Source organism: Pristis pectinata, chromosome 15, assembly GCF_009764475.1.
Source record: "Pristis pectinata isolate sPriPec2 chromosome 15, sPriPec2.1.pri, whole genome shotgun sequence".
Classification (NCBI taxonomy): domain Eukaryota; kingdom Metazoa; phylum Chordata; class Chondrichthyes; order Rhinopristiformes; family Pristidae; genus Pristis; species Pristis pectinata.
Window position 1 is genome coordinate 37,190,771 of NC_067419.1, and position 14,581 is coordinate 37,205,351.

The 14,581-nt window shown below is 40.6% G+C and overlaps 1 protein-coding gene across 1 annotated transcript in view; it reads right to left on the reverse strand.

Moving 5' to 3' along the window:
* The window catches only part of LOC127578292 (protein kinase C-binding protein NELL2-like), a 201,367-nt gene that overhangs the window by 106,198 nt on the left and 80,588 nt on the right, over positions 1-14,581 (reverse strand). The window lies entirely within an intron of this gene.

Sequence of the window (14,581 nt, forward strand, 5' to 3'; positions counted from 1 at the left end):
CCACAATGACCCCTCTGCCTTCTCTTGTGGCTGAGGGAAAAGTGGGTGACATTTTCTCTCTTTGTCTTTCTAATTTGGGTAAGTTCCCTAATGCAGTAGCGAGCAACAAATGGCTGAGATGTGGTGGAGATCAGCAACAGAGATCTGGAAAGATCCTGAGGCTAAGACCCTGGATCTTGACTTTCATAGTCAAAGGGGTCTAGGCATTTGGAATTACAGATCTCAGTGCTATGGTAAACCCTAACATCTATGACGTCAATCCTCAGAGAAGTCTAAAGCAAAGCATACACTTGATTTTGGGACAACTTTGATTCAACCACTTGAAGAGATGACTAATATATGTACAGATGGTGTTAATATTTTGCTACTACCAAGGAAACTTCTTCACTCAGAGGGTGGTACGCCTGTGGAACAAGCTGCCAGCAGAAGTGGTAGATGCGGGTTCAATTGTAACAAGTAAGAGCAGTTTGGATAGGTACATAGATGGGATAGTTTGAAGGGATATGGTCCAGGTGCAGGTAGATTGGACTAGACAGAAGTTCAGGTTGGCATGGACTAGATGGGCCAAAGGGCCTGGTTCTGTACCTAGTACTCTATGACTCTATAAGGAAATATTGGATGGGTAAATCTTGGTGATAAGCCTTTCCATACCTCCTTCAAATTCAATTCCATTGCTGCCTGTGATCTTTCTGTTGTCCATGTCACCAGCAATTGGAGTGTTAGGTGTGGACAACTCCCCTTAGGCAGTCAGTTTTGAGAGCAGAGAAGTCATTCAAGGTGAAAGGCTGCCTAAGTATAAGTGATGTTGTGCAAGCAGTGAGGTTGTAGAATGCTGTGGAGCAGCCTCACGATGAATTTAATTGGAGTAATGGTGCTTTTATTTATGTTCAGTCATAGAAGGAAGGGCTAGTAAAAGCTGGTTGTTCTGTGGGTAAATAAGAATTGTTGTTTTCAGGCCAGTGAGGTTATGAATGAAAATAGGCATTGCACTACTTTTGACGTCATTTGCAGGAGTTTTATACAGGAACCATGCTGCTAGTGCAAATGAAAATTCTGCTGGAAGATCAGAGGTGACATTTCCTGCTGGGTGCTAAGTGGTTCGGAATTGGATATAATTTTGCTCTACTCTGGGTTCAGCAATTTTTCAATATGATTTTGTGTGATCAAATTTCTAGACTCCCATCTCCTATCTGTGCAGTGTAATTGGATCCAATTGTTCCCATCTGAGGCAGCAGATAGAACCCTGGTTTAAGCATCTTACCCAAAAGAAGGAACATACTGTTCAGAACTCCTTTAATACCTTAACATGGAATGTTAAATTGACATCTCATATAAGAACTGTTAAAAACTTTTCGTTTATAGATATTTTATTTCCTGGCTTAGAAACAATTGGTGATCTACATTGTGGTGAGGAATTGGTCAATTGGGTTGAGATCATAGCGAAGATCCCCAAAGAAAGCTCACAGGTACTAATAGTGCCAGATCATGTTCGATTTGACTCTCAGTTACACTCCCCCCATGCCCTGTGGCTGCAATAACCTCGCAGTTCTCAATGATTCCTCAAATCTCTGTGGATTTCCACAAACAGTGTCAGCTAAAGTGGTGACCAGGTCCAAAATAATGTGTTCTATGACCCTGCCTTATGGCACATGTTGTTAACGGCCTGTGTCACTGTTTTTATATGGCACTCATAATCAGTAACAAACAGCAAAGATCTCCAACCTACTGTAAGTAGATACACTGCCACTTTGATTGCATGGCATTGCTGTCAGTCCTGAGAACAATTTCAGTCTGATGGAACAATCTGGGAATATTCTATTCTTTATTATTGATAGATTTGTTTTCCATTCAATATCCAGACTGTGTGCCTGAGACCACAGACCAAGGTTGAAATCTAGTTGCCTGTCACTCTCCATGATTTTCTAACTGCCACAGCACCATGAAGATTGTTTGCACTTAAATCAGCTAAGTCTGTGTCAAACTCAAGAGCTGCTGTGCTTATATTGCAACACTTTGATTATTCTCAAACACCCACCAGCATTGCTAATGATCGAGTGTCACGGACTGTTCCTCCTGTTCCTCCTAACTCTGAAACGCTGCCACACACTCTTTGTCTGAAATGCTTTCCTTTGAATGCACACATTTAAACCTAGTGCTGATCATGGGTTACCAGGTGTGCTGTTTAAACATACATTAGATGTTTGGAGATTGGAAAGCTGTGAATTCCTTATTGATTTCCCCTAGTTATTCAATATTTTTGGTGCTCTGAGAAGCTACTTTGGCTTAATAGATTTATCCTTGTTATAGCTGTGCTAGGTGACACAACTAAAACAATGTTGCAGTACTAATGTCCTGCAGCATTGCTGTCGTGTTCTGTCTATTTTTGGTTAACCTTTTTCTGCATTAAAGATATGGTGTATAAACATTTCTGCCCAGTTACATCAAATGATGAGATAAAACCTACATGTGATTTCAATCCCAGTTTTTTTTATTCTTAAAACGCTCAAAGTGACAATAATATTGCCTCGACAAAGTCACCTACTACCATGGATCAAATGTTTCCAAACCTCGGATACCATAGTATTTTAACTTTCTACTTTGGCCCCACCGATGGTGAGGAAAAGAGTCCTCTTGAATCAAGTTGACATGGTCCAAATGGATGGTAGGAATTAGTGGTGTGGTACCACTGGGTAAAATATAAGTAGTTTTTAAAAGAGCACTATAAAACAAAAGAACATAAGAACATGAGAAAATAGGAGAAGGATTGGGCCACTGAGCCCTTCAAGCCAATCCCATCATTCAATATGATTACAGCTGCTCTGCTCCAGGTTTTATCTCCTGGTCTATGCCAGATCCCCTAGCTCTCAATTCCCTGATATTTCACAAACTTATCGACTTCCTCTTTAAATACCCTCAATGATCTAGCATCGGCAACCATCTAGAACCATAGAGCTCTGCAGCACAGAAAACAGGCTATTCGGCCCTTCTAGTCTGTGCCGAAACGTTATTCCATTAGTCCCATTTACCTGCACCCACTCCATAACCCTCCAGACCTCTCCCGTCCATGTATCTATCCAATTTATTCTTAAAACTTAAGAGTGAGCCCGTATTTACTACATCAGATGGCAGCCCATTCCACACTCCCACCACTCTTTGAGTGAAGAAGTTCCCCCTAATGTTCCCCCTAAACCTTTCCCCTTTCACCCTAAAGCCATGTCCTCTCGTACTTATCTCTCCTAATCTAGGTGGAAAGAGCCTACTTACATTTACTCTGTCTATACCCCTCATAATTTTGTAAACCTCTATCAAATCTCCCCTCATTCTTCTGCACTCCAAGGAATAAAGTCCTAACCTGTTCAATCTTTCCCTGTAACTCAACTCCTGAAGACCCGGCAACATTCTAGTAAATCTCCTCTGCACTCCTTCAATCTTACTGATATTCTTCCTCTAGTTAGGTGACCAGAACTGCACACAATACTCCAAATTTGGCCTCACCAATGTCTTATACAACCTTACCATAACATCCCAACTCCTATACTCAGTACTTCGATTTATGAATGCCAGGATGCCAAAAGCCTTTTTTACAACCCTGTCTACCTGTGACGCCACTTTCAGGGAATTATGTATCTGAACTCCCAGATCCCCTTGTTCCTCTGCACTCCTCAGTGCTCTATCATTTACTGTGTATGTCCTAACTTGATTTGTCCTTCCAAAATGCAACACCTCACACTTGTCTGCATTAAATTCCATCTGCCATTTTCTGGCCCATTTTTCCAGTTGGTTCGGATCTCTCTGCAAGCTTTGAAAGCCTTCCTCGCTGTCCACAACACCTCCAATCTTAGTGTCATCAGCAAACTTGCTGATTCAATTTACCACATTATCATCTAGATCATTGATATGGACAACAAACAACAATGGCCCCAGCACAGATCCCTGAGGCACACTACTAGTCACAGGCCTCCAGTCTGAGAAACAATCATCCACTACCACTCTCTGTCTTCTGCCACACAGCCAATTTTGAATCCAGTTTACAACCTTTCCATGGATACCTAGTGCCTGAACCTTCTGAACTAACCTCCCATGTGGGACCTTGTCAAAGGCCTTACTAAAGTCCATGTAAACAACATCCACAGCCTTTCCTTCATCTACTTTCTTGGTAACCTCCTCAAAAAGCTCTACAAGATTCGTTAAACACGATCTACCATGCACAAAGCCATTCTGACTATCCTTAATCAGCCCTTGGTTGTCCAAATACTTGTATATCCGATCTCTCAGAACACCTTCCAATAATTTACCTATTACTGATGTCAGGCTCACTGGCCTGTAATTACCTGGTTTACTTTTAGATCCTTTTTTAAACAACGGAACAACATGAGCTACCCTCTAGTCCTCCGGCACTGCACCCATGGCTAAGGACATTTTAAATATTGCCAGGGCCCCTGCAATTTCTACACTAGCCTCTCTTAACATCCGAGGTCTAGAGTAAAGAATTCCAGAGATTAACCATTCCAAGCGCCAGGAAGTTCCACTGCACCCCAGTTTGAAATAACCGTCCCTTAATCTTGTAATTGTGTTCTCTGTTATGAGATTCTCCCATAAGTGGAAACATCTTGATGTCTTCCCTGCCTTACCCCCTAAAGATCTTATATGCTTCAACAAAATGACCGCTCATTATCCTAAGCTCCAAAGAGTACGGATGTAACCACTGTAGCCACTGGTGATAAGATAATCATGTCATCCCAGAAATCAGCCTTGTGAATCTCTTTTGGACTGATGCCAGTATATCCTTACTTAAATAAAGGGACCAAAGAACTGGAAAAGTATGTTATCATTAATATTTTGACCATCTATTTTCACCAATATAACAAATAAATGGGGATAGTTTTCTGTTGGCTCAAAATTTCTGGCTTTTTTTTCCTATGTGGTACCTGATGAAGGTTTATGCCAGGAGCACCTGCTGCCAGCTCTTAAATGTGTTTCAGTACAAAGTAGGAGATGTCTCAAAGGGCAACCAGATGCACTCACAAAATTTGCTGATGACACAAAATAGTTAGGAAACTAAGTTCTGAAGTGGACGAAAAGAGACAACGAGGGATATAGAGAGGTTAAATAAGTGGGCAAAGATTTGGTAATTGGAGTACAATATGGAAAAAATGTAAAATTGCTTACATTGGCATGAAAAAACAAAAGATATAAAAAAAATATCTAAATGGCGCAAGCTCCAAGATGCAGAGCGTTTGGGTGTTCTAAAGCAAGATGTGCAATGGGCTGGTCTGTAGGGACAGCATGTCATTGGCAAAGCTAGCAGAACTTATTGCAAGGCTTTAGGGGTTGAGTAGCCTTCTCCTACTCCTATTTCATGTATTTATAAATGGCTTTGACAGCAATTGAGACCAGACCCAGACTCAGTGTCTGTCAAAGCTCCCAGTGTGATTAGAGTTTTTGAATGCTTGGGAACATTTCTGAAACATACAAACGTTCAGTGACGCACAAAACACATAAGAATATTTAAAATTGATCAAATTGTTGAAGATATTAAAAAGCCTTTACATTTAAAATGCACAATCATTAAAAATCAATTAAAATCAATAAAACTAAGTTAAATAAATAATAAAAACATAATAACTCAGTTCACCAAGGAATAGATGTCTCCTATTAATTTGAATGGCGGTGCCCTACTTGCATTGGGATTAACCCGAGACAAGTTCGTGGGACTATTTCCCAGCCCGACTTCAATCTGAGGAGATCATGCTACCTCTTTGAACTCCATGAGGAATCCACTGGAGCACCACAGGGGATGTCAGCAGTATAGAGGGCAGGGCAGAAGATGTCACTTCTGACTTAGACCAACACCAGTGCTGGAAGCCAAAACTACCATGGGGAAATGTGGATAAGTCTCTGCATTAGGGCTGGCTTCAATATGAAATATCTGCACCAATACAGTTTAAGAGAAATATTTGTTTCGTTCTGACCTTTAAATGACATTTAATAATTTACTCAGAATGGTATAAGGACATTTGCAAACCAGTTTGTCTTTGACAAACTGTAGTATTGCATAATTAAAGATAGGATGAAGGTAAAGGGCAAGCAAGTTAGAATTTCATGTATTAAAACCAAACAATCGCTTGTGATAACAGAAGAGTTCAGTGAATTGCAAAGGACTGGAGTCATAAATTGCATCCAAGATTATACGAATAGGTTAAATTACATTTTAATGCAATATTTCAAACAATATATCCTATTCCCCTTTTATCAATGACGCCTTACTTTGGCAAAGATTATTTTTTCAACAATGCCATGCCTGCAGAATACTTTATTGTGAAAGGCTTTGAGAGAGGGTACTGTGGTTGATGGCATATTATTTCTCAACAAATGCCAATGAAATAGTTAATTCAACATGCTCCTTTACATCTAATAATAATCTTATGGTTGTATTTGGATGCCATGAATGGGATCCAGAACTGATGAAGGGCATTGTTCTTGAATCAAAGAACGACTGGCAGTTGCTACATACATCTGCAGAGGGTCTATTTAACAGTCAGGAGATTGAACCTAGCAGATCACCATTGGGTCCTATTCATGAGAATACTTTGAAATTTCTCTTTGCAATTTAGAGATATATATTATGAAAAGCCAAGTTATCCCAAGTTGCAACAGAAGTCTTTTTTTTTTAAGTCATTTATGGGGAATCCAGCACATTTAGAAAGATTCCACTCAAATTGTTCTGTTCTCACTTTTCAAATCATTGGCAATGAGAAATAGAAACATAGAAAAACCTACAGCACAATTCAGGCCCTTCGGCCCACAAAGCTGTGCCGAACATGTCCCTACCTTAGAAATTACTAGGTTTACCCAGTCCTCCATTTTTCTCATCTCCATGTACCTATCCAACAGTCTCTTAAAAGACCCTATCGTATCCGCCTCCACCACCGTTGCCGGCAGCCCGTTCCACGCACTCACCACTCTCTGAGTAAAAAACTTAGCCCTGGGGAAAAGCCTCTGACTATCCACCTGATCAATGCCTCTCATCCTATATACCTCTATCAGGTCCCCCCTCATCCTCCTTCACTCCAAGGAGAAAAGGCCGAGTTCCCTCAACCTGCTTTCATAAGGCATGCTCCGCATTCCAGGCAGCATCCTTGTAAATCTTCTTTGCACCCTTTCTATGGCTTCCACATCCTTCTTGTAGTGAGGCGACCAAAACTGAGCACAGTGCTCCGTGGGGTCTGACCAAAGTCCTATATAGCTGCAACAATACCTCCCGGCTCCTAAATTCAATTCCACGATTGATGAAGGACAATACACCATATGCCTTTTTAACTACAAATTCAACCTGCACAGCCACTTTGAGCCTCTATGGACTCGGACCCCAAGATCTCTCTGATCCTCCACACTGCCAAGAATCCGACCATTAATACTATATTCTGCCATCATATTTGACCTACCAAAATGAACCACTTCACACTTACCTGGGTTGAACTGCATCTGCTACTTCTCAGCCCAACTTTGTATCCTATCTATGTCCCGCTGACAGCCCTCTATACTATCCACAACACATCCAACCTTTGTGTCATCAGCAAACTTACTAACCCATCCCGCCACTTCCTCATCCAGGTCATTTATAAAAATCACAAAGAGTAAGGGTCCCAGAACAGATCCCTGAGGTACACCACTGGTCACTGACCTCCATGCAGAATATGACCCTTCAACAACCACTCTTTGCCTTCTGTGAGCCAGCCAGTTCAGGATCCACACTCCAATGTCCCCTTGGATCCCATGCCTCCTTATTTTCTCAATAAGCCTTGCATGGGGTACCTTATCAAATGCCTTGCTGAAATCCATATACACTACATCTACTGCTCTCCCTTCATCGATGTGTTTAGTCACATCCTCAAAAAATTCAATCAGGCTCGTAAGGCAGGACCTGCCCTTGACAAAGCCATGCTGACTATTCCTAATCATATTACACCTCTCCAAATGTTCATAAATCCTGCCTCTCAGGATCTTCTCCATCAGCTTACCAACCACTGAGGTAAGACTCGCCGGTCTATAGTTTTCTGGGCTATCTCAAGTCCCTTTCTTGATGTAATGCAAATTGTCAGCATTTGAAGTTGATTTTATGTAACAACAACCATTCACTCTGCAACTGATTGCCATTGGCAGCTCAAACTGGTGACATTATGCATGAATCCCATTCCTTTTTGATGTTAGCACAATGGAGAATAGACGCAAGAAGCATCTTGCCTGCTTCTGGTGGGTGGTGACCTGGCAAAACCAGGTTCTATCCAGCCTGTGGCTTGTCTATCTGCTCAACTATTCCTCATCACTTTTCCAAGACCCTAAGATTTGGTGAACATTTGGTGCTTTTTTGTTTTTAAAAAATGGAATAATCCTAAATATTTCAGATACACAATTCCTTTTGTTTGTATGAGTGGGATTTTTCCTGTGATACAACAGTGGCCATTGGGGTTGGGTCATTTTAACTAGAATTCACAAACTGAGTTGGGAAAATTCTCCCAAAAATGTCAGCCAGGAAGCAACCTTCTGCAGGCAGACGTTTACTCCGACTGTTCAGTAAGACAGATAAGGAAAGGCATGCCTAAGGTTGTACAAGGAGTCAGTAAAAATGTTTTATTTTTACATTGCTCTGAAATACCAGTGATCAGAAACATGAGCTTGGATCTCAAAGGACATCAGGCTTCTGCTGGTGCAACCCATTAAACTTTATTCTGCAAAAGCAAAATATTATAAATGCTGGAAATCTGAAAGGTAAACAGAAGAGCCATTCTGATAAAAGATCATCAGCCCAAAAAATTAATAATAGATGTTACTTGAATATCTCTAGATGGTTTTGTATGAATGATTGATGGTTATCATGAGTTTCAGGTCAATGACCTTTCATTGGAAGTAGGTTGTACTGATGAAATAGCATTGAACAAAACATTAACTCTGTTTCACTTTCTACACAGTATTTCTGAGCCTTTCTTCAGGTTAGAAAAAGATTTCCACTACAACATGGGCAAGTGTGTGCCAGAGCCCACAGGAGGCATCTGAGGCTTTGACGAACAGAAATGCCAACAGTGTATCTCCTTAACAGTGTAAGGATTGGAAAGGAACTGAGGAATAGCTAAGAAAGGAGGTATAGTCCAGACAGGTCATGAAAGTAAGGTAACAAAGGATGAGACAGAGAGAGAGTGAGAGAGTGAGAGAGTGAGAGAGTGAGAGAGTGAGAGAGTGAGAGAGTGAGAGAGTGAGAGAGTGAGAGAGTGAGAGAGTGAGAGAGTGAGAGAGTGAGAGAGTGAGAGAGTGAGAGAGTGAGAGAGAAAGTGAGAGAGACAGACAGACAGAGAGAACTCAATGAGAAAAAACATTTAAAAATTGGCTTTGTGAAAATCTCAAATTTTATCAATTCCTGTGGTGAATGGTGTGATTGGGACTGAATCAACAATTACCAAAATTAAAATATTTGTGCTGTGAATTACCAGGCGTAATTCTTGCAGTAAGTTTAAGGATTAATTGGAGTGCAAATATAAAAAATAACAGGCAGGATGACTGCTTGTATTAAGGAAATGGTAAAATGATGAAAGTCATTTAGGGTGGTAGAGTGGCTGGTTTTAATCCTGACCTCTGGAGCTCTCTCTGTGGAGTTTGCACATCTCCCCTTGTCTGCATGGTTTCTTCCAGGTGCTCTGTTTTTCTGCCACATCCCAAAGACATGTGGTTAATAGGTTAATTGGTCACAGTAAACTGCCCCTTGTCCATAGGTGAGTGGCAAAATCTGGGAAGAGTTGATGATAATGTGGGGAGAAAACACTCAGTAGGTCAGGTAGCATGTATGGAGACACAAGAGACTGCAGATGCTGGAATCTTCCAGCAGTTTGTTTTTTGCAGGTAGCACATATGGCCTGACTCTGCTTTTTTGTTTCTCTTTCCACAGATGCTGATTGACCTGCTAAGTATGTCCAACATTTTCTGTTTTCATTTTATAAGCAAGATCTGGCCGATTGTTGCATGGTTCCCCTTCACTGACTGATAAAAGTAGCATTGGAAATTTATTATAATCCACCAGACACTAACTATGAAATTAATGAAGCTTGAATAATGATTCACAAACTCCTCACAGATTTCCAGTGAAATTTGATAAGAGAAAGAGAGAGAGAGAGAGAGAGAGTAAGTGTTGTAAAGGACTTATTTTCCCAAAGATCAATCATGATTGGAAGCTCAATAGTCTGAAGTTGGGTGCCAGGATTATTAGCGAAAGTAATTACAAAGAATGATGAGGAGGTTGTCCTTTTAAACATGCTTGCAGTGCTTTAGATTTAAGGAATTGATCAAATAGCAGCAGACAACTGCTACAATACAGCCACCATGGAATAAAGACACAACAAAACTTAATGACTGCTACTGCTGAATTGCCTTAATATGGTATAAGCATTGCCCTTGCAATTAAAGCCAGTGGTAATGAATGTTAATTAATGCCATTTGTCAGATATAGATGGTTTATTAGGATAAATCAGATTGCCATCAGGGATCAGGACCCTCTTCCTGTCAATTTTCTTGAGCCATTTACTTCGTATTTCATGATATTGAATTGCTGGTCAGAGAGCATTTCTGAAAGCTCCTGATGTGCTGCATTTTGCCCATGACTCCATAACTCACTCACATCTCTGGAGTGCAAATGAAGAGTTGAAAGCGTTTGATGAGCATTTGTCGGCTCTTGGACTGTACTCACTGGAGTACAGAAGAATGAGAGGGGACCTCATAGAAACATTTAAAATGTTGAAAGGACTGGACAGAGTAGATGTGACCAAGCTGCTTCCTTCGGTGGGTGAGTCCAGGACCAGATGGCACAATCTCAGAATTAGAGGGTACAGGTTTAAAACAGAGATGAGGAGAAATTTCTTTAGCCAGAGGGTAGTGAATTTATGGAATTCCTTGCCACGTATAGCAGTGGAGGCTAGATCACTGGAGGCATTTAAGGAGGAGATAGATAGATATCTAATTAGGCAAGGTATCAAGGGATATGGGGATAAGGGCGGAAATTGGGTTTAGAATAGTTCCCCCCCCCCTCCATTTCTCATTCTTTTTCTTTTTTTTCCCACTTTTTCTTTGGAGCAGACTCGATGGGCCGAATGGCCTACTTCTGCTCCCTCGTCTTGTGATCTTGTGAGAATTGAGAAACTGTGGATGGTTGGAGAAAGAGGTGAGAAAGAGAACAGAATGAAGTGGGGCAAGCTTACAGAACTGGGCCAAATAGGCAGTGAAATGATTGTAAATTGGTTTATTATTGTCACATGTACTGAGGTACAGTAAAAAAGTTTGTTTTGCATACTGTCCATACAGATCATTTCATCACATCAGTGCACTGAGGTAGTACAAGTGAAACCAATAACAGAAGACAGAATAAGGTGTTCTGATTACAGAGAAAGTGCAGTGCAGGTGCAAGGCCATAACAAGGTAGATTGTGAAGTCAAGAATCCATCTTGTTGTACTAGGGGATGGTTCAATAGTCTTATAACAGTGGGATAGAAGCTGTCCTTAAGCCTGGTGGTATGTGCTTTCAGGCTTTTGTATCTACTGCCCGATGGGAGGGGGGAGAAGAGAGCATGTTTGGGGTGGGTGGGGTCTTTAATTATGCTGGCTGCTTTACCAAGACAGCGAGGAGTGTAGACAGAGCCCATGGAGGGGAGGCTGGTTTCCATGATGTGCTGTGCTGCGCTGTGTCTACAACTCTCTGCAGCTACTTGCATTCATGGGCAGAGACCAGGCTGTGATGCATCCAGATAGAATGCATCAATAAAAATTAGTGAGGGTCAAAGGCGACATGTCAAATTTCTTTAGCCTCCTGAGAAAGTAGAGGTGCTGGTGTGCTTTCTTGACCATGGCATCTACGTGATTGGACCAGGACAGACTGCCACAGACACACTGAGGAGGGGCAAGAGCCAGAAATATTTCACAACTGAAACCAAAAAAAATGATGTCAGGTTATATTAGATCTGGTGAGAGATGCAAGTTCAAAGCCAGGTGATGACACTGAAGCATTTGGAACAGAGGGGAAAGTTGTGGTAGGTGGTGACAGGTGAGGTGGGAGCTTGCAAAAACCGAGATGAGAAATTGGACTCAGTGGGAAATGTGTATGACAGCAGTACAATAGAAGGAAGAATAAAAAGCCAGAATTGGTTTTCCCATATATATATTGTGTGGGATTGCATGTTATATAATAGACTGTCCTTTTCACAATAAATGCATTGCCTGACTCACTGTAAGTAATGCCATTCACTGGTACATTTATAAATCGTCTTTTGCCTACTGTGCTTTATACTTCTAGAATGGCAATTCTAATCTCATTCTTGAATGTGCAAATCTCTGTATCACAATTGCACTTTATTGACTGAAATTTCTTATTCATGGAACAGTAATAAATCACAGCAGCAGGTGGTAAACAGCAATTAGTATAAGTTGCCAATGAAAACTTACTATAGCCACAAGAAAACAAGCATAACAATAAATGGGGAACAAATTCCCCTGATGAAAAATTGAACTGAGAGAATTGGTCTAGATATATTTTTGAATCTCCACACTATTTTGACCATGGGAAGTCATTGACAATTGTGTTGTAAAGTCATATTTAAATGTAGGAGAAAGTTATCAGAAAATACAGAATTAACAAGCTGATTAAGCCTACTGAATATTGAAAGCAATAAATCCCAAATTGTATTTAATAGTGTTTTTCTTCAGAAGCATGCCTTTTACTCTCACAGCCTGGAGTTTAAACCCATGAGGCTTCACAGAACCCACAGTGTGAACTAAAGAGTCATAGTAACATGTCCAGCTACAACTCCTTGAGTGAATGTTTTTCTATAACTCTCCTCCTTTGTTTTATGGCTTGACTGCAATAGAGCAGACTAAAGTTTGCTGATACTAAGATGTACTGAGTCTTATTGTATCCGACACAGGAGAAACACTGATAGGACTACAAGAATCATTTTAAGGAGTTGTAGAAGTGTGTGTGTGTTATTAATGCTGTACATGTAGAACACAGAACAGCACAGTGCAGGAAGAGGCCCTTCAGCCCAACATCTCTGTGCCTGCCTGCAGCCTATCACCTGAACTCACCTATCACCTGCCTGTCCTCCCCCACCCACCTCCCTTCCTCCTCTCACCTGGACCTGCCTATCACCAGAACTCACCTATCACCTGCCTGCATGTGCTCCTCCCCCTTCCCCTATCTTCTTATTCTGGCTTCTGCTCTCTTCCTTTCCAGTCCTGATGAAGGGTCTTGGCCCGAAACGTTGACTATTTATTTCCCTTCATAGATGCTGCCTGACCTGCTGAGTTCCTCCAGCACTTTTTGTGTATTTCTCCCGATTCCAGCATCTCCAGAATTTCTTGTGCAACCATGATGCCGGTCTAAACTAAGCACATTTGCCTGCACATAGTCTGCATCCCTCTATTCCATGCTTATTCATGTATCTGTCTAAATGCCTCTTAAACATTGCTATTGTATCTGTTTCTACCAGTTCCCCTGGCAATAAGTTCCAACCATATATTTTAAATGAAAACTGCAACATGGTACTTGATTAACAATCTGCAGAACATTTTCTGCCAAAGTATAAGAAGCTGTTGTGGAAAATTTATGCTCCTTGAATGTTTTAGTAAAGCATTCCTCCTTCTACCTTAATCACTTCTCTCATTAATTCCATATAAAAGGTATTCTGGTTTGTTTTTTTTACACCTAATATGAAGATCTTTCTTTTTGTTTGCCTGGGTTTCCAGAGCTCTCTGAATTCCATCCAGAGAGGAAATGAATTGAACATGTATTGGCTTTTCCCAGTCCCTTACACCAAATACTAAACAGAACAATTACACTATACAGCCCTCAGCCACCTTTCTTGCACAGAAAAGAATGCAGCAAGGATAATCTTCTCATTTACCTATCTGGTTTTGGCGAGGACAATGTATTACTTATCGCTTCCCAACAGATTTCTAACAATATCAATGATAATTTTCATCTTTTCCCATTTCTTGCAGCAGAATGACATTTCAGAAATTGTAGCCGACCAGTGCTGATATGCTTATTAAAAATAAATATTTTGTCCACATATAACTGCAACCTAACCTGACTATAGCACCTGACATAAATATATCTTGTAAAATCCAATCAGTCCAATAGAGTGGAAGATTGGAAACAGCGCAGACTGTCCAACCATTCTGTAATATTCTGTCCAAACCCAAAGTGAAATTTATTGTTGGTCATACATAATCAATAATTTGGTAATAAAGTCATAATTGTTGGCAATGCCAATAGCCCATGTACATGATGCCTGCATGTGCACCAATGTAATTTATGGCCAGGTTTATTATTTGGCATTGATAGGTTAGCTGGTACAAACAACTGGAAGAGATATTGATGGGTAAATGTCAACCTCTTCCATCTATGAACCATCATTTTATTACATTATGGTTAAGAATTTTCAGCTGTGTATTATTGTAATGCATTGTGGTCAAGCTGCAATATTATGCAAATATGTTTTAAAATACATTTCATACAATTGGGTTATTGTATTCATTCAACACATTT